Genomic DNA, 24,769 nt, shown 5'->3' on the forward strand with positions numbered 1-24,769 from the left:
AGTGGAAATATACTTTTGTGGATCTGGTTGGAGAATGGAATCTCTGTTCCCCAAGAAGGGCTGCGATTTCAACATTCGCCTGCATCCCAAATAAGGATGAAAGGTCAAAATATTATACTATTTCATGCCATGAACAACTCCAAATGCTTTTGATTTGAAAATGCAGGGGGAAAAAACCCAAGACATTATTGATAGAAACAAAACATTCAAAATGTTTTACCAGCATTTTCTCTGTCTTTACGAGCACTGTTGGGCCCCAGGCCTTGGGAACAAAAATCCAGGTTGATGCAAACACAGACCCACCGTCAGTGAAGGAAGAGTTGGTATGTGAACTGTTACAGGAGCTTGACCCCTGCAAATGAACGGGCCCTGACGTTATCCACCCGAGGGTGTTAAGAGAGCTGGCTGATGTCGTTGTGAGGCCGCTCTCCATAATCTCTGAGAAGTCGTGGACATTGGGGGACGTCCCAGAAGACTGGAAGAAGGCTAACGTCACCCCCATCTACAAGAAGGGCTTAAAGGAGGATTCGGGAAATTATAGGCCCATCAGTCTTACTTCAGTCCCTGGGTTAGTTACGGAACAAATCCTCCTGGGGGCTATCGCAAGTCAAATGAAGCACATGATTGGGAAAAGCCAGCATGGATTCACCAAGGGCAAATCATGCTTGACAAACCTGATCGCCTTCTACGACAAAGTAACCTGCTCGGTTGATGTGGGGTGAGTGGTGGACATTGTCTACCTGGATTTCTCCAAGGGTTTCAATACGGTTTCCCACAGCCTCCTCCTAGAGAAACTGATGCGTTACGGTCTAGACAAGTGGTCTGTGCGGTGGGTGGGGAACTGGCTGACAGGCCGCACCCAGAGGGTGGTGGTAAATAGCTCCTTTTCAAACTGGCAACCTGTCACAAGTGGGGTCTCCCAGAGATCAATATTGGGCCCATCGCTGTTTAGTATCTTCATAAGCGATCTGGATGATGGGATCAAGTGTACCCGGATGAAGTTTGCCGATGATACCAAACTGAGTGGGGAAGTGGACGCTTTGGAAGGGCAAGCCACCCCGCGGGAAGACCTGGATAGGCTGGAAGAGTGGACTAACAAGAACCTTATGAATTTCAACAAGGACAAGCGTGAGGTCTTGCACCCGGGAAAACATAATCCAGGAGTGCAGCACAGGCTGGGATTTACCCGGCTGGGGAGCAGCTCTGTGGAAAGGGACCTGGGGGTCCTGGTGGACAACAAGCTCAATATGAGCGAACAGTGTGCCTGCTGCGGCAAAGCAAGCCAACAGGATGCTGGCTTGCATCAACAAGGGCATCACCAGCAGAGATAAAGAAGTCGTTATCCTACTCTACTCAGTGCTTGTCAGGCCACATCTGGAATACTGTGTTCAGTTTTGGTCCCCGCTACGCAAAAAAGCTGTGGACAGGCTGGAGAGGGTCCTGAGAAGGGCCCCAGAGATGATCAAAGGACTGGGAAGCCTACCATATGAGGAAAGGCTGAGAGAACTGGGTCTGTTCAGCCTTGAGAAAAGAAGGCTTAGGGGAGACCTTCCAGTATTTAAAGGGTGGCTACAAAGAAGATAGAGACTTCCTTTTTACAAGGAGTCACATGGAAAAGATGAGGGGTAATGGGTACAAGTTACTCCTGGGGAGATTCTGATTGGACACAAGAGGAAAATTTCTCACAATGAGAACAATCAGCCATTGGAATAATCTCCCCAGGGAAGTGGTGGATTCCCCAACATTGGACAGTTTTAAGATTCAGCTCGACAGGGTGCTGGGCCATCTTGTCTAGACCGTGCTTTTGCCAAGAAAGGTTGGACCAGATGATCCTTGAGGTCCCTTCCAACCTGGTATTCTATGATTCTGTGAAAATGAAATGTTGATCCAAAATGAGACATTTTGGGATGTTGACCTGAAATGTAAATTCTTGTTTCAGGTTTCAACTTACAATGACATCTAAGTCTGAATGTCAGTTGGAAACAGAAATCATTAGGTTTTGAAACATCACTATGGAAAAATATGTTTTTCTTCTGAAAATTTCAATTTATACTAAACCATGTTTTCTTATGAAAGCCTTTTTATTTTACCAGCTCCATGTTTGTTTGTTTTGCTGCTTGAGGATTGGGCATTTGATCCAAGCACATGGATGTTCACAATGGGCATATCCACACTGGGGACACACCAGAGATTCCTTATAGAAGTCCAGGAATTTGGCATACCTGCACCTAGACTTGTTTAGGAACCTGAAATATTACAGAGCAATTAGAGATTTTAATTTAGGGGAAAGGGTCCACGGTGTCAGATAAGTACTGGACAAACAGAAACCTGCTTTGCACACAGATGAGGAGTGGGGTCTGAGGATACTCCTAGATGCCCTCCAAAGCAGCATCTCTTCATCAGCATACAAGATTACAGACCTCTTTCCAAAGGTCAGCTTTGCAAAACCTTGGAAAGGAAAAGGCAAATGGGCCTCTGGAAACAAAATTACCTCTAATCACTTGTTACTTATTTAATATTAATTCTTTGCAGAAAAACACAAACAAAGGCCTAATTCCAACTCCAGGAATCCACAAGATTTCTGAAGACATCTTTAGGCAGACGTACGACTACGAGCAACCTCTGCCCTGCACAGAAATAACCAGCCAGAATTTTCTGTGGAAGAGGGGACAATGAGAGAAAGCAGTGTATCCCAAACACGGGGTTGTAAACTTTGACCAAAAAGGCAACTACACCACTAACATCTGCTGCTTCGGACACATGGGACAATGGCTGTGAACATGCAAGTCTGTGCAGTACAAAAACCACACAGCAAGTCAATTTACGGCGACTAGTCACAGATACAGAACCTCAGATTACAAGTCATCAAGACAGTCTGGAAGATCTACTCAGCGTGATGCTGAGGTACACTGAAAGAAAGCCCTACCAAGGAAAGAGTGACAGGATCAAGTGATGAATTTGATGTGACGATGTTGGTCTTAAAAGCCAAAGGCTCCTGCACATTCAGGCAGAGCAGCTGAAGGGAAAAGTAAAAGGTATTTAGGTGGAGTCACAACCGTGACCGAGCAGAGCAGCAACATCTGCCTGAGACCCAAACAGGGAATGGATCGTGTTCAAGCGACTCCGTGGCTTTCAACATCAGACCAGCACCTGCTAGACTGGACCTTCTGGATGACAATCCATAACTTGGGAACGGGTGTTGCTTTTGAGCTCTTTCAATCCCAGGCTGAGTTTAGAAAGCTATGCCCGCCCCATGGCAGCTTCTGATGCCTGTCCCAAGATGCAAGTAAGCCACAATTTCCACAGGGCTCTATCCTCCCCCATCCCTGGTCCAGCTTCAGCATACCCTACAGGCCAGCAAACACATGTCCTCTTGCACACAGGTCTGCTGGATAATCCTTCCCTGGCTATGGACAAAGGTTTTGGGCTCTGTGAAGATCACTACCTCTTTTACCAGGAGGAAGAATGAGTTACTGGACCGGCTGGGAAATAAGAGGATAATCTTCCTCAGGGAGGTGCAAGAATTGGTACAGGTGACAGGCAAAGCTGTCCCTGCTGGCTCAGAAGCATGCTGTGACGGTCACCTTCCATCTGCTCAGCTTGGGATCAACTGCATGAAGAACAAGGTTTGCCAACTCAGGCCTCACACAGGTTTACCAAAAGTGGCAATGAACTGACAGAGCCTTATCTCTAATGTATTTAAAATACACTTCCTAGTTCAGCCTTGTCCACAAGCTAAAGTTAGGCTTAGCTAACACAAACTAACTCTGTCTAAACGTAACCACTTTTCCTATTGCTTGTAGCTTGGTTTTATGCTTGACTTAGAAGTGTTACCTGGCATCTATAAGTAGGGCCTGATCCGGACTATCAAGTTTACCCTACAAAACTTTGTTAGTTCATGGAGTGAAAAAAAAATACAATAAAAACACACGCCTCCCAGCACCCCAGTGAACACTGTTGTACTGACAATGATGCCTGTGTGGCCACAGCAGTGCCCGCAGAAGGAGCTGCTGCTGCCTTCATTCATGGTCTTTGGAAAGGTGTCACAGCTATGTGGGCAGAAAAGCCCGGCACTGCCCAGCCATGCCGGCACTGCTCTACCATAGACGCGACCTAACACAAGCAGCCAAACGCAGACAGAGATTGATCAGAGTAGATTGTTCCTGGTGTGCGAGTCTGACCTGAACGGCACCATTTTCTTAGAAGATACAGAAGTTTTACATGCCTTGTGGACAAAAAGTTTGGTTGTTACATGCAATGGGGTTTTATGCCACTGGAGTGCAACTGTCATTGTGCAGAAATACAGACCCACTCTTAGATCATGTCAGCATGCTACGGAGAAGACAACCAGCTCTCGAGCCTTTCAGGATTGCGCAGGCTCCTTGGAAAACGGCAGAGATGCTGAAAGAGCCTGTGCAGCTACAGTAAAAACTGAACATAAACAGTGCTGCACTTACCAAGCTTACCCAGCTGAAAACTTTCTTGCCATTAATAAAAAATTAATAGAAGTTCATTTTGTACTTTGGCAAAACTCCCAAACAGCTTGTTAAGAATAGGTGGAAATGGGGAATAGTTATAAAAACAGAAAAGAAATTGGGACAGGTAATTGGTCGTAATTCACAGGAGCACTCACTCCACTCTACCTGTACGGCAGGCTGCGAAATCTCCGCAGGTGGAATAACAGCTGCAGCCACCCGCAAGGCTGCAGATGTCGGTGAGAAATCTGGTTTGTACACACCACACACTGGAGCAAGAGCTGACATTTTGGTCCAAAACCAGAAGCCTCCACTACAGCATGTAGAGTAATGGGGCTACGCCATGAATATCTGCAGCATCTCGATACAAGATTGTAAAGCTCCAGTTAGTTTTCAAAGATGCAAAGCCGGGCAGAATTGACAGCGATGACAGCCACAGGATACTCCAAACCTTCCCAGCTGTGACACAGAAATGATAATGGCAAAATGTTTACTAAACAAAACCCTGGCATTCTGCCAGGACCAATATTTACAGTAATTATTAACAAATCTGGGCCACAGAATATAATAAGGAAACCTCTAGAATTGCTCTATCTGTAAAAAGAGGAGGAAAAAAAGGAACTTCATTTTCTTTTGTACAGCATCAATTTGTTATGATTAGAGACAACTTTGGAGTACTTAGGAACACCTCAGAGAGTAATGAACCCGACAGTCACAAAATGATTTTTTCTGAAAAATGTTCCATTAATGAAGACATATTTGGGCTCATATGTTTCTCTTGCCATTCTTTGATGCATAACAAAGCTCAGAAATGTTTTCACAGCTAAGCAAGGGAGATTCTCATTTAATTTGCTTTAGAACTCAAACTTGTCCATAATAGAGGTGCTACAACGCTTCAGGGCTCACTGAAACAATGATACCAAACCAGCCAAGAAGCTGAACAGAGAACAACTGGGAAAGGAAGATAAATTTAGGGAGACCACTGAAATACTAGTATTGGTATGACTTTTGTTAACCCTCTGCCCTTAATGATGAAAAAAACAACCCAAAACACATGCTCCACCCAACCACTTCAGTCTCCTTCATCTCCAACTGAGATGGAAGAGTTTACAGAAAACATCTTATATTTTCCCCAAATCCTTCAAATCAAATAAGACTTAAACTTCATGTATGTATACACACACACACACAGAGCGCGCTATATGTAAAGATACAATGTTGCTCTCCTTTTCTTTCCCTAAGAAAAAACTATCAAACCCTTCAAGCCTTTCTCATGAGCTGTTGAAAACCACAAATTAAAAGTAAACCAAGAACTCTTTTTCAAACCCCTGTACACAACAGTGCCATGAGCTCTCCAGCCACGAACCAATTCCGCTCCAGGAAGACACACTCCATTTGAGTATCCCTGCCTAGAGACCTACATTGTGCATTATTTAATCTCATTTCGTTTTGCCTAATCCTGCTCCAGATCCTGAGATGAAGATTTGCAAAACGAGCTAGTCATTTTGAGTAATCAAGTCCAGACTACTTAAGCCTGCCCAAGCGTCAGGCATAGCTGAACCTTGGAAAAAAATTGGGACCTTTGACAGTGTTTCAAGTTGGATACCCCAAATCACTAGTCATTCCTGAAAACCTTGGCCTTCATTACCTTTCCTCTGAATATGAGAGCACTAAACACAAGGCCACCGGGTTAGCTCAAAGAGTGACAGAGGAGGCCAGGATTCAAACCATCTCTCTCATGTGGTAGACCACAGCATTAGCTACACGACAAGCAGGCATGCCCGGAAAAGCAGAGATCAATTAGGGGTCTCTTGCAGGGTTATGCAGGACACGAATGGTTTTATCCTGACGGTTTTATTTAGATGAAGGTTGGGCCATATTTACTGTCCCAAACTCTGAAACTCTAAAGAAAGTGAATTCTGTCCAGCCCGACAGAAACAGGAGCACTTCCTCTCCCTTGCTTCTCCCTCCCTCCAGCTCCTTTGAAGCCGAGGGGCACATCACTTGATTCCCAAACAAACTGGGATGAAAGCCAGCTCAGGGAAGTCCAGCTCTGAACAAAGTGAAATGAGGAAGATGCCTCCACAGGGAAGCACCTACTGACCCCACGGCTGGGGTCCCAACGGGGGCAGAAAGAGGCACCGTCCCTGTAGAGATGGCCAGGGAGCTCCTCCACATACCTGGTCTCCATTTGGGAGCAACCACAGCCAGAAGGAAAAAGGGGAGATTTCCTGAAGCCCACTGCAGAGTAAATACTCAGAGCAACCAGGGATGAGAGAACAAGGGACCCTCCAGTCCCGAGGGCTGTGTAGCCAGATTTAAAAATAAAACCTTCAAGCGGGGAGGACTGGCTTGCCGAGGACCTCGAAAGAGCCAGCGTCCACCGGAGAGAGGGAGCAAGCAGCAAACCACCAGCCTGAGGCAGCCAGGAAACGCTGCAGCAGGAGCCAGACCCACAGCTCAGCCACAAGAGAACAGGTCGGCTTGGGATGGATGAAGCCGGCTGGGGAGTTAAATTTAGACAGGTAAACATACCGAGGGGAAGAGATGGGGTTCACAGAGCCCTCACCGTCTGCTGCTGCCAGGCCCTGGAGAGGACCCCCCCAAAAAACTACTGGGGGGCTGTAGCCGTGGGCTGGGGCACCCCAGAATAGGGCCGTCAGGGGCAAGCAGGTGGGGGAGCGCCCGCCTGCATGGACATTTTTTCCCCATCATTTGCTCCAAGCACGTCCCTGCCAGGGAAGCACATCCCCAGGAAGCGGGAAAGCTGTTGAGAGATGTGCGCAGGACACTGCAGCCTGAGGAGAGCCGCAGTCCCGGGTATGCGCAGTGCACAGGGGCCATGCAAAGTAAAGGTACTAGGGAAAACCCAACCAGAAACATGAGGGCCACAGCGTCGGTGTAGCCGTTTGAGTACCAGAGCCCTGCTGAGCTCCCTTTGTGAGGGAAAAAGGGGTAAAAGAAGAGGCTTGGCGATTGCTTGTGACACTTAATTCAAGAATAAGGAGTTAAAGTCTTGCAAGCTCAGCCAAACTCTAAGTTGAGTTGTCCAGACCCCGAGGACTGGAGGGGACACACAGCACTCCTTTCCCCGTGCTGCCTGCAGCCCCGCTGCAATCCTTCAAACCTGCGCATTTCACAGCTCCCAAGGACAAGTGAAGGATCCCCACATACGGACAGCCTGCCATCTACAACGCTTTCGCGGAGAGCGGCCATGCAATTACAAGGTTCACAAGAGCATCCCTACTTTGTGGAAACAGCTGTGCTGAAAAGCGACAATCTGCTTTCAGTGACCCCATTGCTCTACCTCACGCAGAGCAGGGGAAGGCTTGCGTAAGCTTTATCAAGGCCTAAGCCAAAGCTTGGAAGGGGGCAGCGGATCACAGGGTCTGGTCTCGTCTGTAATTCTGTCCATACGGTCTCAGCCAGTTATCTCTGCAGTGGGCCCAAGAACTCGCGCTCCAGTAAAGCGTCTTTTCCAAAAAAGCCATTCGGTCTTTATTTGAAGATTTTTAAGAGCTGGAGAAGCTAACGTTGCCTTTGGTCTTTTGTTCTGATGGTTAATCACCCTGCTGTTAAAAATGTTGCCTGTTTCTAACGTGAATGCATAGAGCTTAAACACACAGCCACATGCTTTAAGTTCTCCTCTTGAATTAGAAAGCTCTCCAAGTACCAGCGACTCTCAGTGCCGCTGAAAGCGCTGAGGTATCACACCATGCTACCTCTTAATTTTCTTTCTGAAACGCCACCACATTCCTTAAATCTCCCATTAGAAAAGGATTTTTACCAGTCCAGGAAAAATTCTTGTGACTCTTCTCTGTGCTGCCTTCAGTTTTAATGAAGTCTGTATGCCTTTTTCCAGCAAGCGAAGGTCCCTTTCTATGCAAAAAATGGAAGCAAATCGCGGACTGCCCTGTCTTACATGACAACATGCCTTGGCTATCCGCATCCTGATTTTAAAAGTACTGTGTTTAAAAGTGTCTCTGAAATGCTTATTGTGTGTGTGTCCAATTAATTTGGAAATGATGAAATGGTTTTCACTTGAACTTTGATCAGCCATTAGAAAAAAGATCTTATGAATAGAAACAATTTATATTCATTTAAATGAGCAATCATGCAGTTTTCAGAAAAGAACTGGTTTCCCTGCGCGCCTTGAAACCCAAACCCAACAACTTCAGGACAAAAGACTCAAGATCTGAAGCAATCCAGAAACAGAGAGGCCTACTGGGCTAGAGAAAGGAACAAACAGCATTAAAGGTGACTGCACTGATTTATTCATTTTTTTTAAATTTCACAATATTTGATCTCTTCCTAAAAGTCCAAGCTCCTGGAGACCTCACTATATAAGAATGTGAATTTTTCCTTAAAAAGGTGTGTTTCTGGTCTTTGCAGAGTACGTCTGGAAAATACAATTGGGACATACCTTACTACCTGAAAAAAAAATAGGAACCCCCAACTTTTTAGACCCAGTTCTTTCAAAACTTCCATTTTTTTCAACTGATGTAATGAATTCTGGCAGACTGGGAAGGAAGGGGCCGAGAGAGAAGACTTCTCAGGGCTGCGGGCCTGCAGCCATGATTTCAGCTTCAGCTTCCCCTAAGCGGAGGCTAGTCACACATGGAAGGACATTTTCGTTGTACGTGCACTAAAGACAGGGGAAAGGACACAGGGCCTGCCTACAGCTACCGAGAGGAGAGGTGCGCTAATACTGAAGGCACAGAAAGAGCTAGGGAGGGACCTCTTTCCAAAAGGGAGGAATCTCTCACGGACACTCCTGGGCACAGAAACACGAGCGAACGATGGAGCCTGGGAGCAGAGGAAACCTACGGCTGGAATGGGGCCAGCTCGCCTCCCCAGCTCTGCCTCCTACCCTGCACTGGCAGTTCAACCTCATGCTTTTCTCTTTATATACTTGGCTAATTTCTTTAAAGAAGAAGGAAAAAAAAACAAGTACTTGGGCCAGCTTCACTGCCACGCGGCAACTTATCCCTTATGTTGGACGCCTGGGGTAAAAAAATTCCACCTGAATCCCTGCAGTGCCCAACCTTCACCTTGGACAAACCCAGGTGTCCATGCATAGGACACTGGTTTAAGAGGAGTCTGTCTCTCCTGCCAACTTTGAGAAAGCCCACTTCTTTCTCTTCTGGGAAGAAGAGCATGTACCCAACTCGGTTCCGCATTTACAACAGCATCTGTGCGTGTGACGGAAGACAGGCACCCGCAGGTTAAACCTGCCACCACCAGAAAAAGCGGTTGCTTCAGCTCGTGTGTGGATGCCCAGCAGCAAATGTGGGAAGGAAGGGCAACGACAGGCTTACGCCCGAGTGTTGGTGCCCCCCCGCAGACCTCCCACCTGCAGGGGAAGGTGGGGGAGACGTTAGAGATACGCATGTACCAGACAGGCTCCAAAGGGACAGATGGACAAAGATGAGCGTAAAGGAAGGAGATACCTTGTGTACCCATTATACATATGTGCCTGAGGCTGTGCGGACACAAAAGCCCAAATAAAGGGCAAGAGGAAAGAGCCCTCAACATTTAGGCAGACGAGGAGGCATCGGAGCAAAAGACAGTCCGCATGTGCGGGTGAAGTGTGGTAGAGCAGATGATATCGGAAACATGCAGGTGCACACGAGGAACATGATACACCCGAGTTTTTGGCTATAAAGAAAAAGAAGCGAGAACATAAATGCTGGTACATGTGTGAGAAACAGCTCCATCACAAAAAAACACCAACCCCAAAGATGAACAGGTGAGTACGCGGGTGCAGGCAGCAGAGCAAGGGTGATGATGATCACATGCTGGAGTGCTGGCAGGAAAGCATTAAGAGGCAGGTAAGAGTTGGATAGAGAGACCGACAGGGACGCTCATCTGGTGGCAGAGGAAAAGTACGAAAAACATGGGGCAACAAAGTGCGTCACAGCACACAAAAATATGTTTGGGGAAGTTATTTTACCCATACCGCTAAGGGAAGTATTGCACCATAATTCCCAGAAAAAAACCAAGTTTCATAAAACAGTGTGTTTGTTACGGACATAAATGGGATGCTCATGCCCTGGTACCGTGAGACCGGGCACACCATTGCTAATTGTCTGTGTTTCCAGGCGCACAAGCACCTTCTCCCATGCCACATGCCACGGCCCGTGACAGCACATGCTGCCACACCGTGGGCACGTGGGTGAGAAGGACAGCATGGGCTGGGGACTTGGGTGCTCTTGGGAAAGCCGCTGTGCTCACAGTCAGGGAAGGGGCCCTCATCCGAGAGCAACATCCCTCCACGCAGAGTAACGTCCATCTTACCGGAGTAACATCTGTTTTGCCAAATTCATTTCTGTCATGCCCGAGGAACATCTGTTTACCAGCACAACGTCTGCCACCCCAGAGGAGCATCCCTCGCACCCCAGCAACGTCCCTCGTGCCAGAGTACGGCCCCTCACGCCCCAGCAGCTTCTCTCCTGCCAGAACAGGTCTCTCCCACCGCCGTAACACCGCCAAGGCCACCCCGCAACCGGCCCTAGCCCCGTGCTCCGGTCGCCCCTCCGCTGCTCCATGTCGTGGGGGCCTTACCCGGGGGCTACCGCCCGGCTGCGGACGCAGCTCGGCCCCCCGACGGCCCCGGCCCCCGACGGCCCCTTTCCCCGGCCAGGGCCGCCCGCCGCGGGGGCTCCGCGCAGCCCGGACCGCCCTATCCCCGCGGCCCCTGCCCTGCCCTGCCCCGACCGGCGGCCGTAACGGGCCGGGGGCGCCCCCGGGCCGCGCTGCCGGGGGTCGGCGGCGAAAGGCGGCCGTGTCTCCCGGGCTGGGAGAAAGCAGCGACCCCCCGGCGCTGCCCGCGCCGCCTCCCGCCCCTTCGGGGGCCGCCCGGGGAGGCGTCCGGCCCCGGGACGGGACGGGACGGGACGGGCTCGGGGAGCCGCGCCGCCCGGCGCGGCGAAACGCCTCCCGCCCGCCGGCCGCCTCCTCACCCCGCCGCCGCCGCCGCCCTCCCCGCCGCCGCGGGCCGGGGCCGCCTCCTACCTGCATCTCCCGGGCGCCGCGTCCCCGGGCGGCGGCGGCGGCGGCAGGTGAGCGGGCGCCCGCGGCGGGCACGGGGCTCCGCGCCCCCCTCCGCGGCGTCGCGGCGGCCGGAGACCGCGAGGGGACGCACCTGCCCCGGGGGCCGCGGCCCCTTCGCCGCGCCGGGCCGAGCCCCCCGCCGGCAGCGAGAGGGGAGCGGAGGGAGGCTGCCGGCGCTGCCCTCCCCGTCGCCGCGGCGGCGCTGGGCTCCGGGAACGGCGGCACCGAGGGCGACTCCCGGCCGAAGTTGGCGGCGGCGGCGAGTGCCGGGCCCAGGAGGTGCCGGCGGATCCCGGGGGCTCCGGCCGCCTCCGCCCCGCCTCCCCCGCCCCGCGCCCGCCCCCCGCGCCCTGCGCCCGCCCCGCCGCGGGCACCGCCACCGCCGCCGCCGCCGCCGCCGCCGCCGCCGCCGGGATGGGGCTCGCTCGAGGGGGCGCGGCGGCCTCCCCCGCCGGGGCGGCCCCGGGGATGGGGCGGGCGGGGGGCTGGCCCAGGGGGCGAGCTGCGGGCCCGCTGCCGTCGGGGGGGGCCCCGTGCCGGCGGGTGGGGAGGGTGGCGGGGGGGAAACGCCGCGGCCCTGTGCGGTGGAGGGGACCGGGCTGGCTCGTCCCTGCGGCCCCTGCAGCCCTCCGGTCACTGCCGCCCCCCGCCGTGCCCGGCAGCACAGCCACCGCAGGGCCACTCAGTCACTCGTGGGTTGCTCCCAGCGCACCTCTGCAGTGGTCGCTCCCTCCCTGGCTGCCAGGCCCCACCAGCGCCCAGCCCGCCAGCGCCCTGTGCAGCAGACAGCACCCTGCCGTACATTTCCCGCCGTGGGTGCTCACGGGCACCCTGCTCGTGTGGCCCCTGGCCCGCGGACCGACATGCTGGAAGCCAAAGCCCCTCCGGCGTGGGCAGTGGGGTTTCTGGCTCCCGCCAGAGGAGGGGTTTTGACCTGGTGACCTGCTGCTTCGTCTGAGCAGGGATTTTTGGCATCCTTCTCCCAGTGCGAGCCGCGGCGGGGGGGGAGTTGCAGGGAAGGTGCGAATGAGGCAAAGCCTGTTTCAGGGACGCTGTTAAAAAAGGCTGGCAAAGTTTGGCAGAGAAGGAAGTGCACAGCTTGCATGAAGCTTTTGATGGGGCTGGCTCTCAACAGGCACATCCATCCCTTGCCTGCAACACCAGGAATCACACCGGGGGCTCTCCCCCGCCTCTCCTCCCATAAAACTTCACAGATTCACGGCCAGATCCTGTTCTCACTTTTCCTGGCAGGAGCAGGGAGTAGCTGCACAGGCATTAGCAGGATCACCGCAAACTGATCTTGGTGTAACTGAGAGCGGTGCCTAGCCCTGGGGATCGTTGGGCATCTCAGCACATAGGGGCAGGATTTACATGCCCGGCCTCCGAGCTTGGTGGCAGCTCTGCAGCAGCCAACGAAGCCAGGATTTACACTCGTTGTGTTGGGATCCCCATTTCCAGGCCCCACAGCATCAGGCATCCAAAGTCTCCGCGCAGCAGGGGCTGCAGAGCCTCACGTGCAGTGCAAGGAGCGCCTTGCTGCTCCTGCACATGCACTGCTGCACGCAGATGAGTATCTGAAGGGAGTTACATCAGGGAGGCATTTGGCCCCCTGGAATTACTCAAATTTGTACCAGGTTGGGACTTAGTGCAGCTTGAGGCACGCACCCCTGCACGAGTGCCTGGTTTCAAACAGCTCTGAGCATCCGTTCAGGTTCAGAGTGGAAATACTCACGTGAGCATTTTTAGAGGAGCAGGTAAATGTTTGAATACAGGCTACACGGTACAAATAATTGAAGGCTCCGAGTGTCTTAATTTATGACCAACTGTTCCAGTGTTTCCCATCACTGTAGTCATTAATGATACTTTCTTTTAATGGGAATAGGAGATAGAGGAGGTATAGCTGGAGGTAAATAGTAACCCAGTGTTTGTGGTAGGAAATAAGGAGCCATTGTCCTCAGCACTATGTAACTAGAAAGATAATAGTTGGTACAGCAAATACCAACTAATTAGAGGGCAAAGGCAGTCTTGAAGTTGCAGCTGGCTGCAGGAAATTTTAGGTGCCAGCTTTTCTGCTCCAAGGTAAAGCCTGTTTACCATATGGGCTGTTGTTCCCTGCTTGTCTGTCGAACTTCTGACTTGCACATGAAGGCTCCGGAGGGCAGGGGCAGGGTGCTCCTTTGGGGACCTAGCAAGCAGCAGGGTCCCCTCTTGGGAACCTGGAGGTGTGAAGGGGAGCGTCACAGAACAGAGGCTTGGTAACAAATTGCTTGGCCTGTTGAGTAACACGCTTTTCCACTTTTGGTGCTAGAAGGGACAGCTGGCCACAATGGGTCAGCAGGCCAGAGATCCTCATCGGTCCTCACAGGAATCCTCCTGGGGCTGGCACTGCTTCACACCCCGAGATGGTGTCTTACATCAGGGTTAGAGGTGGCAGAAGGGGAAGGCAGAGCCACTGTAGGACCAATGGCAGAGATGGACGTGCTCCTTAAAACCTCCAGCTATGAGCTGTGTGGATTATTCAAAAAAGATCCCAGCTTATTGAAAGACCACACTGGCTTCAGTGTAGTCCATGAGGAAGCTGGGACTTCCTGCAGCTTTAATCCTTCCTTGCTGTCTCCACTCCTGCTTTGGTGGGACAAGGAGAGCCGTCGGGAGGCATGTAGCTGTGTGTCGGTCCCGTGGTGGTGCTGGGTGCCGGAAGGGCAGGAGGGACAGCTGAGGGTGCGCACCTTGGAAGGTGGGTGGGAGTGGGCCCCTGGCTGGCAGCTTGAAGGGCTGGAGAAGAGGCAAGAGGTCCTCAGCCAGCAGTGACGAGGTGCATGGCCCATCTGGGAGGGTGTGTGTCTCACAAGGGGGAAGACTTGGCACTCCTGCCAGCGCTGAGGACAGAAAACACAGAATGAGTTGGTCATGGTGCTTGCATGAGTGGGTGAGGACAGGAGACCACCTATTGCTTTACCTCACTTTGTCCTCTCTGCTGAAATGTCTTTGATGTTTTTCTCCTTCCAGGAGAAAAGTTGGTTGCCTTCTTTTCTTATAGTTTCCCTCGCAAGTTTGCTTTATCCTCCACCAAAACACCGCCCTATGAATATCATACCATCCTTTTTGTCCACTGAAGCTATTCCTCCATCTACAGAGGAGGATGGACGAGGAAAGGGCACTTGTACCTGGCCACGGGTGAGTCTCACTAGGTACCGGGGGCACCAGCTGCCAGTAGGAGGGGCTCCTGTCTAGTCTTAGCTGCCCAGATGTTCTTTAGAAGATGTCCTGATATGATTAAGCCTCACTGATTTAAGAGTGAGCAGTGTCCACAACTGGAACTGGGCAGGGTGTGGACTTTACTCTGCGACCAGAGTCTCGGATGTGACTAGTATTGATGGGAGACACTGTCACAGCACACCCAGGGAAGATGTTACATCTGATCAGTTGTGAAAAGTAGCTTAACCCATGCAGCCCCCCGGGCACCACAAGCCGTTTTACTTCTCTTCATCTCACCGAAACATTCCTATGGCTCCACTCGCCCTCATGCTCCTCTTTCTCTTCTAGTACAGTAATGGATGTCATGTCTCTCACCTGGCTGGCCCCTGCTGCTGGGGAGCAGGAAGAGGGTGGGGAAGTGCTCAGACTGTTTGAGATGTGGAAATGCTCAGCTCACTTGGCAGAGGAGAAAGGCGATTTAAAATGTATAAGAAACATACGTCCTTCTCAGTTAATGGCATGACCCTCCAGAATATATTCAGAAGCAGGAGACCTTATCACTAGAAAGTCAGCCATGTGGCTCCAACTTTTCTTAACTTAGATATAGGCCCAGTCTAGCATTTCTGTGATGCTTATAAGCTCTGATCTCTTGGGAAGTTTCTTCCATCCCTGTTGCATCTGCACAATAAGCTTCCCCCTAGTCAGATGGTCCTATGTCCTCTCTGCATGCAGGGCAGAGCCGAGGCCGAGATGATGCCTATTCTGCGACAGCTTTCAAGGAGTACTCACTATGCTTCTTTCATTGAGATGGACCTTTTTTTGTCCTTTAATTACCGCTGGCCCCACACTCCTGTGGTGGGATTAGTAGCAGTAGTAGGAGCAAGTCAAAGGGAGTGAATTTGTTGTGAGGAACTGGACACGTTTCCAGCAGTGAGATTTTTATGAGTCAAGGTGGAATTCATGGAATAAAAATCTGGAAATGGAAAAAAAAATAAATCTTGAGCTCCTGCCAAAGGAGGGCTCATTCCAGACGAGTTACCTGATCTGACCTGCCTCACAGGTGTGAAAACCTTCATTGACCCACCCCCATGTTCTCTACCTGCCCCTGCAAACACCAAAGAAAACCACCACCTTATTCCCAGCCGCTGCCCTTGTGGGAAGCAGCCAGTTTCCTTGAGGCGTAAAGCTCATGACCTGAGAATTTGTGGCACTCCACAAAAGGAAATATAGGCTAAACTTCTGAAACATTTTATAATGTTGACGTCTTTCAAGCGGTGGAATCGTCTCCTCAGGGACACGTGGATGCTCCGCTCCTTGAGTCAGGGAGACAGGACCGGACAACGCACAGGGAGACGTATTGTTGGGAACCTTACTGCCCCCATCCCCGGGAGAGACAATGAGGGGGGAGAGAGGAAATAAATTAGATGACTTGAATCGTTTCCAGCTCTAATTGCTATGATCTTGCAGTAGTTTTCCCAGCCCCAAGTATAACATTAACCATTGAAGCACGATTTCACCCACGGTCAATTAAACCAGGATTCATCTGGCCTGACATCACCAAGTAAAATCCAGCCTGGACTCAGGGACACGCCGCTGAGAAGAGACAGGAGCCAGACAGGGGCTCCATGGGACAGACAGAAGCTGCTGCCTTTGGAGGTGGACATCTCCAAGCGTGTTCTTCCCCTCTGCCGGCACAGGGCACAAAGGGCAATGCAGCAACTGTATGATGCGCGTTTGCCTTTCCTCACCTCGGTGATGCACCAGTAGGGTCCCTGGGAGTGATCCCCCTGTCTGGACGGTGCTGCTGGCTGGAGGGTCGCTCCAGAGGTCAGATGGAGACAGCCCGCAGTGCTGGCTGATGTGTGCCGCCCTGCCAGATGGCAGGCTACCTCTTCACATTCAGTGGCCACAAATGTTGTCCTCTGTCCGGTTTGCCCCTGCCCTCCTGGTCCTCCAAAGCGCAGCTTTGGGAAGCCTGTCGGGTGCCCACAAGCGATTCAGTGTCTGGAGCTGCATTTCTGAACGTCGAGCTCCACAGGGTGGAGGGCAGATCAGGGTACGGCTCTCCTACGGCGGATCTCCTACGGCTGCAGCCCTCCTCCTTGCGACTCCTTTCTCTTCCTCCCTGGTCCTTGAACAAAGGGGTGAACCAAGCCGTTTACTAGGTTTTGAATACCAAGAAATCAGATAACAAGAAACTCTTGTGAAGACCCAAGGATTTAAAGGACGTGGCAGTAACCAGATGGACCTGGCAGCTGTGGTGGGGTGAAGTCCTGACTTGCCTGGCTCCACGTAACCTGGTAGCAAGGCTGGGGAGAGCACGCAGAGTTCATGCCTCCTTGTTTAGCACTTTAATCATTAGACAGACACTCCCGACAGTGGGCTCTGTGGGCTGAGCGAGTTAAACTGTAACTGCCCTCCTCGGGGGCCCCCAGCGAGGAGCTCCAGCTCGCGTGACCAGGGCAGGACCAGCCTCCCACCCGAGTCCCACCAGCTCTCGCTGCTGGCTCAGGCAGGGACGTAGGGTTGGCCCCGACCGCAGGCTGGCATGGGGGTAGCTGCCCCGCATCCCCATGATGGCCGTGGGGATGGACCAGGACCCTGTTAGGTTTTGTCCCATGGAGCTGGGAGAGCTTCCCCATCCCTCCCTCCCATGGGCAGATAAGTATCACCTGGCCCCATGGCACTGCCAGGCGAGGGGGACAGGAGATGCCCCAGGGGCCAGCCCAGGGCACCAAGCTCTGTGTCCTGCCACTGATAAGGATCAGGGCTACGTGGTTTGGGGAGGCGCAGGGCCACGGCCATAGCCAGACGGTGAGGTAATCTGCCCACCGACTCCCCTCCTCTCAGACCAAGTCTCTTGGTCTCTTCTACTTGGCTTAAACCCCGAGGCGAAGAGTTGTACATCCTTTCCAAAATTTTTATCGGCATGAATTATGACAACTGTGGATATTCTTATTGTCTGTTTGAATGGCCGATCCCGTTCTAAAGTCTTACTTAATTCTTGGCCTCGGCTGCTTCCTGTGGTAATGAGCTCCACAGCGTAATTAAACATAGTCTGTGATAGCAACCATGCGATGGGTTTCACCAGCAGCAGCAGCACATGGGTGTGCATGCGTGTGTCTCTGTGTGCATGCGTGTGTGCAGGCTGGGGTGCACGGGAGGTGACAGCGCACCCCTGCCTGCTTGCAGGCAGGGCAAGCATCGCCTTGCGAGGACAGGAGCAACCCCAGGGCGCAGCCAGGCTGGGGCATGGGGGCACTGAGGCCACAGAGCTGGGGCTGTTCACCCTGGGTGCTGTGACAGAGGGCTCCCCCCAACGCCTGACTGTCAGGGAACCATGAAACCCAAATTCCTGCCCCGCACAGTCTGAAAGGAGCGGCTGCCCCGCCAGCCCCCTCCCTCCGGATTAGTGGAGTGATGCTGAAGTCCCACAAATCTGGCAAGAAGATGTCCCCAAACAGCTGAGCATCCACGGGTGGTGTTGGGGAAAGTGCACGCAAGGCTCTAGCTGGGATCTGTCAGAGACAGAGGAGCCCTGGCATCCCCCTCTCCTGTGGTCCATGGCTGCTCAGGGGGTGCAGCTGGGGTGGGAGGGGATGTGTGCCCCTCTGCGCTGTGCTGCTTCTCAGTGCAGCAGAGCCCCCTCCCCAGGACGGCACCAGGGGAATCCCGGCCGACGCTAAAGGTTTACCTCACTCCACTACATGCTCCCTAATTTCTCCATGTATTCCCTCCCTCCCTCCCTTCCTTTTTCTTCTTTTTCTTTTTCTCTTTCTTTTCCTTTTCCTTTCCCCATCACCTCCCTTTGTAATTTCTTTCTTCACTTGCTCAAACATTCTTCTGTAATTTCTTTCTTCAAAAGCAAGACAGGCCTCTGGCCGAATCTGGCACTGACGAGGTGAAAGGGGATTATTCTCCTGCTAATCACTGGGATTAATACCACAGAGCAACTTCAGCTAAAGGAGGAAGCAAACACAATTCACACATTACGTCTGGCTTTCCCATGGACCGTGCAGACAGGTGGGCTCACGCCGATGGGGAGAGGCAGAGGATGGGCTAACAGGGTCGAGCCCCCTCTCCTCTGCCTGGCCCCGCAGGCACTGCCACAGGTGGGCATGGGGGGCAGAATCCCCTAAACCCCAAACCCGACGTGAGAGCCGCTCCCTGGGCTTGCTCGGTGCCTCTCTGCATCACCGCTGGCTTGGGCACTCCCGGCTGCGGGGCCAGCCCGACGCCCTGCTCGGGCGGCCCCGGGGACACGCAGGTGACGCAGCTGGCTTCTGGGGCGGGTGGCACGCGCTCCGCGGCCTGGCAGGCGGCGAGGGAAGGGAATGAAATGTGCTGAGACACCAAGCCAGGAGGGTGCGACCAGTGCCACCCTGCCACCCATGCCACCCTACCACCAGGGAGTCAGGACAGTGGGCAGAGGCCGGATGGGGTCAGGAATGTCACTGCGTGGAACGGGAGGGTGACACAGAGCTGCCGGGACTGCAGGGCTGCAGAGGGAGCGTTAGGGCAGTGCGCAGGGAGGGATAATATATATGATATAATGTACGTCTGCCAGGCGTGTGATTGCTGGTGCCGCTGCCCGGAGGCAGATGCTGCCCTGGGACGGCTCTCACGCAGCCTGGGGACGGTCGCTATTTACAGCTGGTGAAACCACAGCGCATTTCCTGCTTTTATTTCTGGGTCCCACAAAGCCCAGGGACAAACTGAAGAGCGTCAGCGAGGCTTAGGATGGGCTCTGCAGCTCCTGGCTGTGCCACTCACAAGTCCTTCTGCAAAGCAACCCGATGACAATAAAGCATTTGTATGAAAACCACCATGTTTCGTAGGCTCCAAAGTGTCCTTTGATGACAAATGCCTTTGCTTAATAGTCTCACCTTCACAGTGCAAGCTGAACGGAACATAAATACAATCCTTGGACACTGTGGCTTCTAAACAAATATATATAGCATGGGTAATATATGGGCTTACACAAACATCAGCATTAAAGCAGGCAAAGTAGGCAGGGAAGGAAACTATAACAACTGAAGCACCAGTGCAGTCACAAGATACTACCAGGGAAGAAACCACGTGGCAACAGACTTTTTTCTTCTAAGGCACTCAGATGTTGTGTTGAATATGGTCTCGGTGCTCGGCCACCAGACAAAGGGATGCACATGGATACTGATGCTCCTGTGGCACAAGCAGCCCTTGGCACATTTCAAGGGCTTGTTCACGAACAAAGTGTGTGTGTATATGTATTTATACATGCAAGAAACTAAAGACTTATAAACCAATGAGTTCTAGTTCAGATTGCTGTCATGTACTCTTGCAAAGGTAAAATTAAAGACATAGAGTTCCCCCATATAATTTAAGTGTAATTGTGTATGTGTTCTGTATTTTCTGTGGTAGACTTCCTTAAGTCATGACTGAATTTTCAGCTTGAGACACTGATTTTCCAGGATGCACAGTGCACCTACCTGCTAACACCACTTGTGGCATCTGAAGTTAAGCCAAATCACTAAATGCTTCAACACATCCTGGGACTGTAATTATTCACACCTGCAAAAAGCCAAAGAAAAACTCTCCAAAAAACCCTAACCAAAAAAAAACCCACAAAAACTGAAGACACCATAATTCATGCCCCAAAACATATTTGCTCACATGCATAAGATCTTGTTTTTTACTCAGGAAGGCTTTTTTTTGGTGGATTTGATTCTTGTTTCTGAGCCTTTAGTGTTCACTGAAGCTACATTTTTCTTCATTTCCCTCCAGCAATGGGAGCTGGAATTCTTTTTTTTGTAAATGCAGATGGGGACCCTCTTTCCATCGCAGGGCTTCAGGGGCTGTGTTTGGAAGAACCAAATGTCACAGAAGATTGTAATGTTGTGTTCAACACCCTTCAAGATATGGCTTGTATATAATCCCTTTTATAGGAGCATGAATAACATTGTGCACAGAGATCTATGGAGAGCGAACGAGCTTTTGTGTGGTGCAGAGGTCCCAGATCTGCCTCTCTTGAACCTTAATGGGTATATAAAATTGGGTTCTAGGGGTGACCACGTCATTGATTGTCACTGAGTTACGGGAACCTTCCCAAGCACGCAGCAGCTAAACCTCTAGGCATTAGTAGTCCTTTTAGAGGCCTGAACCGCAGCTGGTACATGCTGACAGAGCTCTACTGAAGACAAGGGAGGAGCTGGCCTTCAACATCATCTTTGGTTGATTTGCTCTCTATCTTTTCTTACATTTCCTTGGCTCTTCCTTGTTGAGACGATATTAGTAGTTAATGGTGTCAGCGCTACGGTGAGGATGTGCTTCGAGACACCTGGATGGCAGGGATCCGGTCAGGTTTGGCTCCAAGATGGGTATGAAGTGATTGCTATGCCACTGACTCCTCACACGTCCACAGAGGTTCCCAAATGATCCATGACACCCTCGCTGCACAGTGCCAGGCTGCAACACACCCCGCAGCGACACAAGCCAAAGGCCTCCGTCACGTCTGAACTTGCCGAGATATCATCTTAAGATTGCACATGTAACGATGAGCATAAGCGATACTGTTGTGCTGAATAAGGTCTCTTACCAGAAAAACAAAAACAGGGAAAGTTGGCGTCATCGTCTCTAACCCCTGTCACTACTCAGCTGTAAGCAAATGCAGAGGAAAGCTCTGGGTCAGCGTTAGGCTGGGTGACTTTGCTGTATGGATCTAAGACTGGTTTCCCAATGAAGTCATGCTCCGGTCTGTCACTTCACACAAAGGAAGCCTCTGGGTCATCCGTGGTGATATTTGTCTGCAGTTTTATAGATAGCTTTGATCTACTCTTCTGACAGACGAGCATAAATAATTGTGTTACCGCTCTTGTTTTCAAGAGTCATCACTTCATGAACAAAGGGACCAAATTAGAGCCTGCAACCATAAGGGTGAGGAGCAGCCTTTCACTGTCACCTTGAAGTCATTGTGCCTAACTTGGGCTACTGAGGGGAGAGCGTAGGGACTGTTGTTGCATTAGGTGCAGTACCTCTCCAACATCCACCGTTTGGCAAAGTGCTCGTTCCTGCAGCTCGGTGCGAAGCCAGCAGCCGCTGCCTCTCCCTGGCACACCGGGCTCATGGGCTGGGTGAGCGGCCTAACCCCTCCTCGGGTCGATGAGGAACCGTGGGTTACAAACAGAAAGTGGGTGTTTGAAGACATTAATCCCTCCCTGCCACCTCAGGCATGGCTGTGGACGTGGATTCCTGATGGAAGCTGTGAACTTGCATTATATTTTGCTGACAAATCCTGGTTCTGTCATGTCCTTGGGATTCCTCCAGACTGTTGCACCTCTCCTGCCCTGGGTCTAGTGAGGGATCCGCTGACGATTCAAGGTGTCGTGTTGCTGCCAAACTAACAGGAGAGGACCCTTCAGAGGGCACTGGTAGGAAGCACAATTCGTAGTGTGCAATGTCATCGTGGTGATGGAGGATTTTGAACGCTGGCCTAAACAGACAAGAGGGAAGAGTTTCTTTTATCTGTCCTCAAAACAGTGTTTCACATTTCTCGTGTCTTTGGGGCAGGACAAATAGGGACCTTACAGTACTGCATTAGAAATGGTCACAAAGGAGTTTGCAGAAGCCAGAGTGGATTGAGCAACTTAGTTCCTACCATCTCCTCTTGAAGGACCAGCAGCACCATGTGCTCTGGGGCAGTGGTTCCTGCGTTTGTCGCGCCCATCAAATAACTTTGCAGGCCATCCAAGGTAACCAGCAAACCCCTCGTGTTTAACAGTTTTGAATTAAAAAAATAAAGATAACAAAAATGGGTGCTGCTTTCTGAGACACCCAGAAAGCTGACGGTACTGAAAAATTGGGCGCTGCTGCCTTAAAGCATTTTGCTAGTTTGTCATCTGTAGAGACAAGGCAAGCCATCAAGTTACTACCGCTTAACAAATTGCTGCAAGTTAGCTGAGCTTTAGCGATTGGCAGTATGCATGCTCTTAGCCTAGCGCAAATCTAAGTCAAGTACGTCAGCTGAAACAGCAGCTGCCAGCTACCATTGTCCTCTCCTTCCTTGCTGAGTAGCAGAAAGACCTTGCCATGGTCATATATCATCTTCAGTGTAGATTCTTGGTTTTCCGTACAATCCCCTGTTGTAGGCTGTCCTCTTATGCAGACAATCAAGATACCAGCATGAATTCCCACTTATCCTGGTTCGTTTTACATCTCTGGAGCCCCGAGAGTCTGTAAAAACGAGAGTATTCAGCAGTCGTGCCAGGCGCAGTGAAGAGGACATCTTGGGAACAGAGCCAAGCTCTGCACAAACCCGTTAATATCTTTGTTACCACTTCAGCTGCATTCTGCTAAAAATGTTAAAAAAAAAAAAAGGAGAAAAGAGGATATCCTGTACTGGCATCATTCTGCTGGATTTATGCATAAGAGATTAGTCCCCCAAATAAACTCCTCAGCAGAGTCAAAATTACATAGAAAAAGCCACTCAGTACTGCTGGGTTTTTCCCTCTGCATCAGATCAGGTGAGAAAGCAGCAATGAAGACACCCATTTCTGGTACTGCAGAAGGAGAACCAAGCGATCTAACTCCTGCCTTCTACTGAACATCGGCCTTTAACAAGCCCAGCCTGTGCTGGGTATGCTCTGTACAGCACAGGCAAAGGCAGCCACCAGCTGCTCTCTTTGGTCAGAACTTTACATTACTCCCCACCGACAGTAACCTAACACAAAGCCACGTTTCCTAGGAGGAGAAATAAGGGCAGTTTTTACAGTCTCTGGTAAAAATCACGGTGTTTTCTGCTTTGGCTGCAAGCGTCTCCAGGAGGGTTTAACATTTAATATCAAGCAACAGCTGATAACACTCAGGTTGTAAGCTGCCTGGGCCAGGTGAAGTGACAGTTTTATTGTACTTGCATGTTTGATCTTATCTGCGGTAAGCGATGCATAAAGCGCCTTCCCTACAAACAGCTGAGCTTCCTTGGCTTTGGTGGGTGCCACAGGCCTCTGGAGCTCCCCGGCTGCTCCTGCCCTGGCTGCTGCTGAGCCCTGGCTCCCTCTGAAAACAACCTTACAGTTACCACTTGGATTGGGAAAACATACCTGAAGCCAAGATCGCTACTTTACAGCAATGAAGGATATCAGCAAAAGTGGGAATAGTTCAAAATATCCTTAATAGTCTCACCCTTTGCTTTCTCAAACTTTAATGACCACCACCACCAAAATACTAATAGGAACTATTAATGCTAAATTAATTAATTCATAGAAGAATGGTGTGAAGTGCTGACTGAAGTCACATGGGGACCAAAAGATTAGATGCTGAAATCAAACTTACCTCCTTCTGTACTTCACACTTAGTCTTTAAATCCTATGTGCATGTATTTCACATGTCCTCCAAGTCATTAAGTATCTGACACAGCATCTTGCAGTTCTTAGCAACTGCAGTCTACAAGTGTCTGCAACCACGTGCCCCTTCTGTGATATGTCAGTCACTCTAGCTGTCAGGTAGAGTCTCAAATATTTCATACAGGACCTTGTGGGAGACTTGTGCTGCTGCCAGGAATGACCTGGCTGAGAAAGGCAATGTGTTTTGTGGACAAAAAGAAAGAATAGAGGAAGCACATTGCTACCTGGTAACGTCAAACCAGATCTTCCTCTATGTCTTTGACTCCCTAACAAGCCTCAGGCAGTCTTCGCTGCGTATGGTGTCTGATCATAGTTAATGTCCAGCTGTGTGTCTGATGAAACAGGAGTCGTCTTTGCTAGATGAAGATTTCAATTATCAAACCCATTAGAAATAAGTGGGGGCAATTAAAGTTCAAAGATGTGTCGCATGGGGAAGTGCTGGCATGCCCAGGGAGCAACAGCACAAGCTGCTGTCATTGCGGTGCCGGTCTGTGTTTGGGGTAGGTGTGAAGGTAGAAGCGGAGGTCTGCTCACAAGCAGCATTGAATTGCAGGTGCTTTGCGGCCTTAAGCACCCTTGGCTTTGGGTTTTGTAGAGAAGGGTCAGATATCTCTGTCAAGAGAGGGGGACGAGCACAGAAACAAACTGAAGGTTTGGGCAAATGCA

General features: G+C 51.1%; 1 protein-coding gene across 1 annotated transcript in view; it reads right to left on the bottom strand.

Moving 5' to 3' along the window:
• WNT5B (Wnt family member 5B) overlaps positions 1-11,632 on the bottom strand; it is a 75,378-nt gene extending 63,746 nt beyond the window's left edge. Inside the window, exon 1 of the mRNA XM_050900242.1 lies at positions 11,620-11,632. The gene's annotated coding sequence lies outside the window, so the exon portion shown is untranslated. The remainder of the gene's footprint in view (positions 1-11,619) is intronic.
• Positions 11,633-24,769: the final 13,137 nt, after the last annotated feature.

The sequence above is a fragment of the Gymnogyps californianus genome, chromosome 1, assembly GCF_018139145.2.
Source record: "Gymnogyps californianus isolate 813 chromosome 1, ASM1813914v2, whole genome shotgun sequence".
Classification (NCBI taxonomy): Eukaryota; Metazoa; Chordata; class Aves; order Accipitriformes; family Cathartidae; genus Gymnogyps; species Gymnogyps californianus.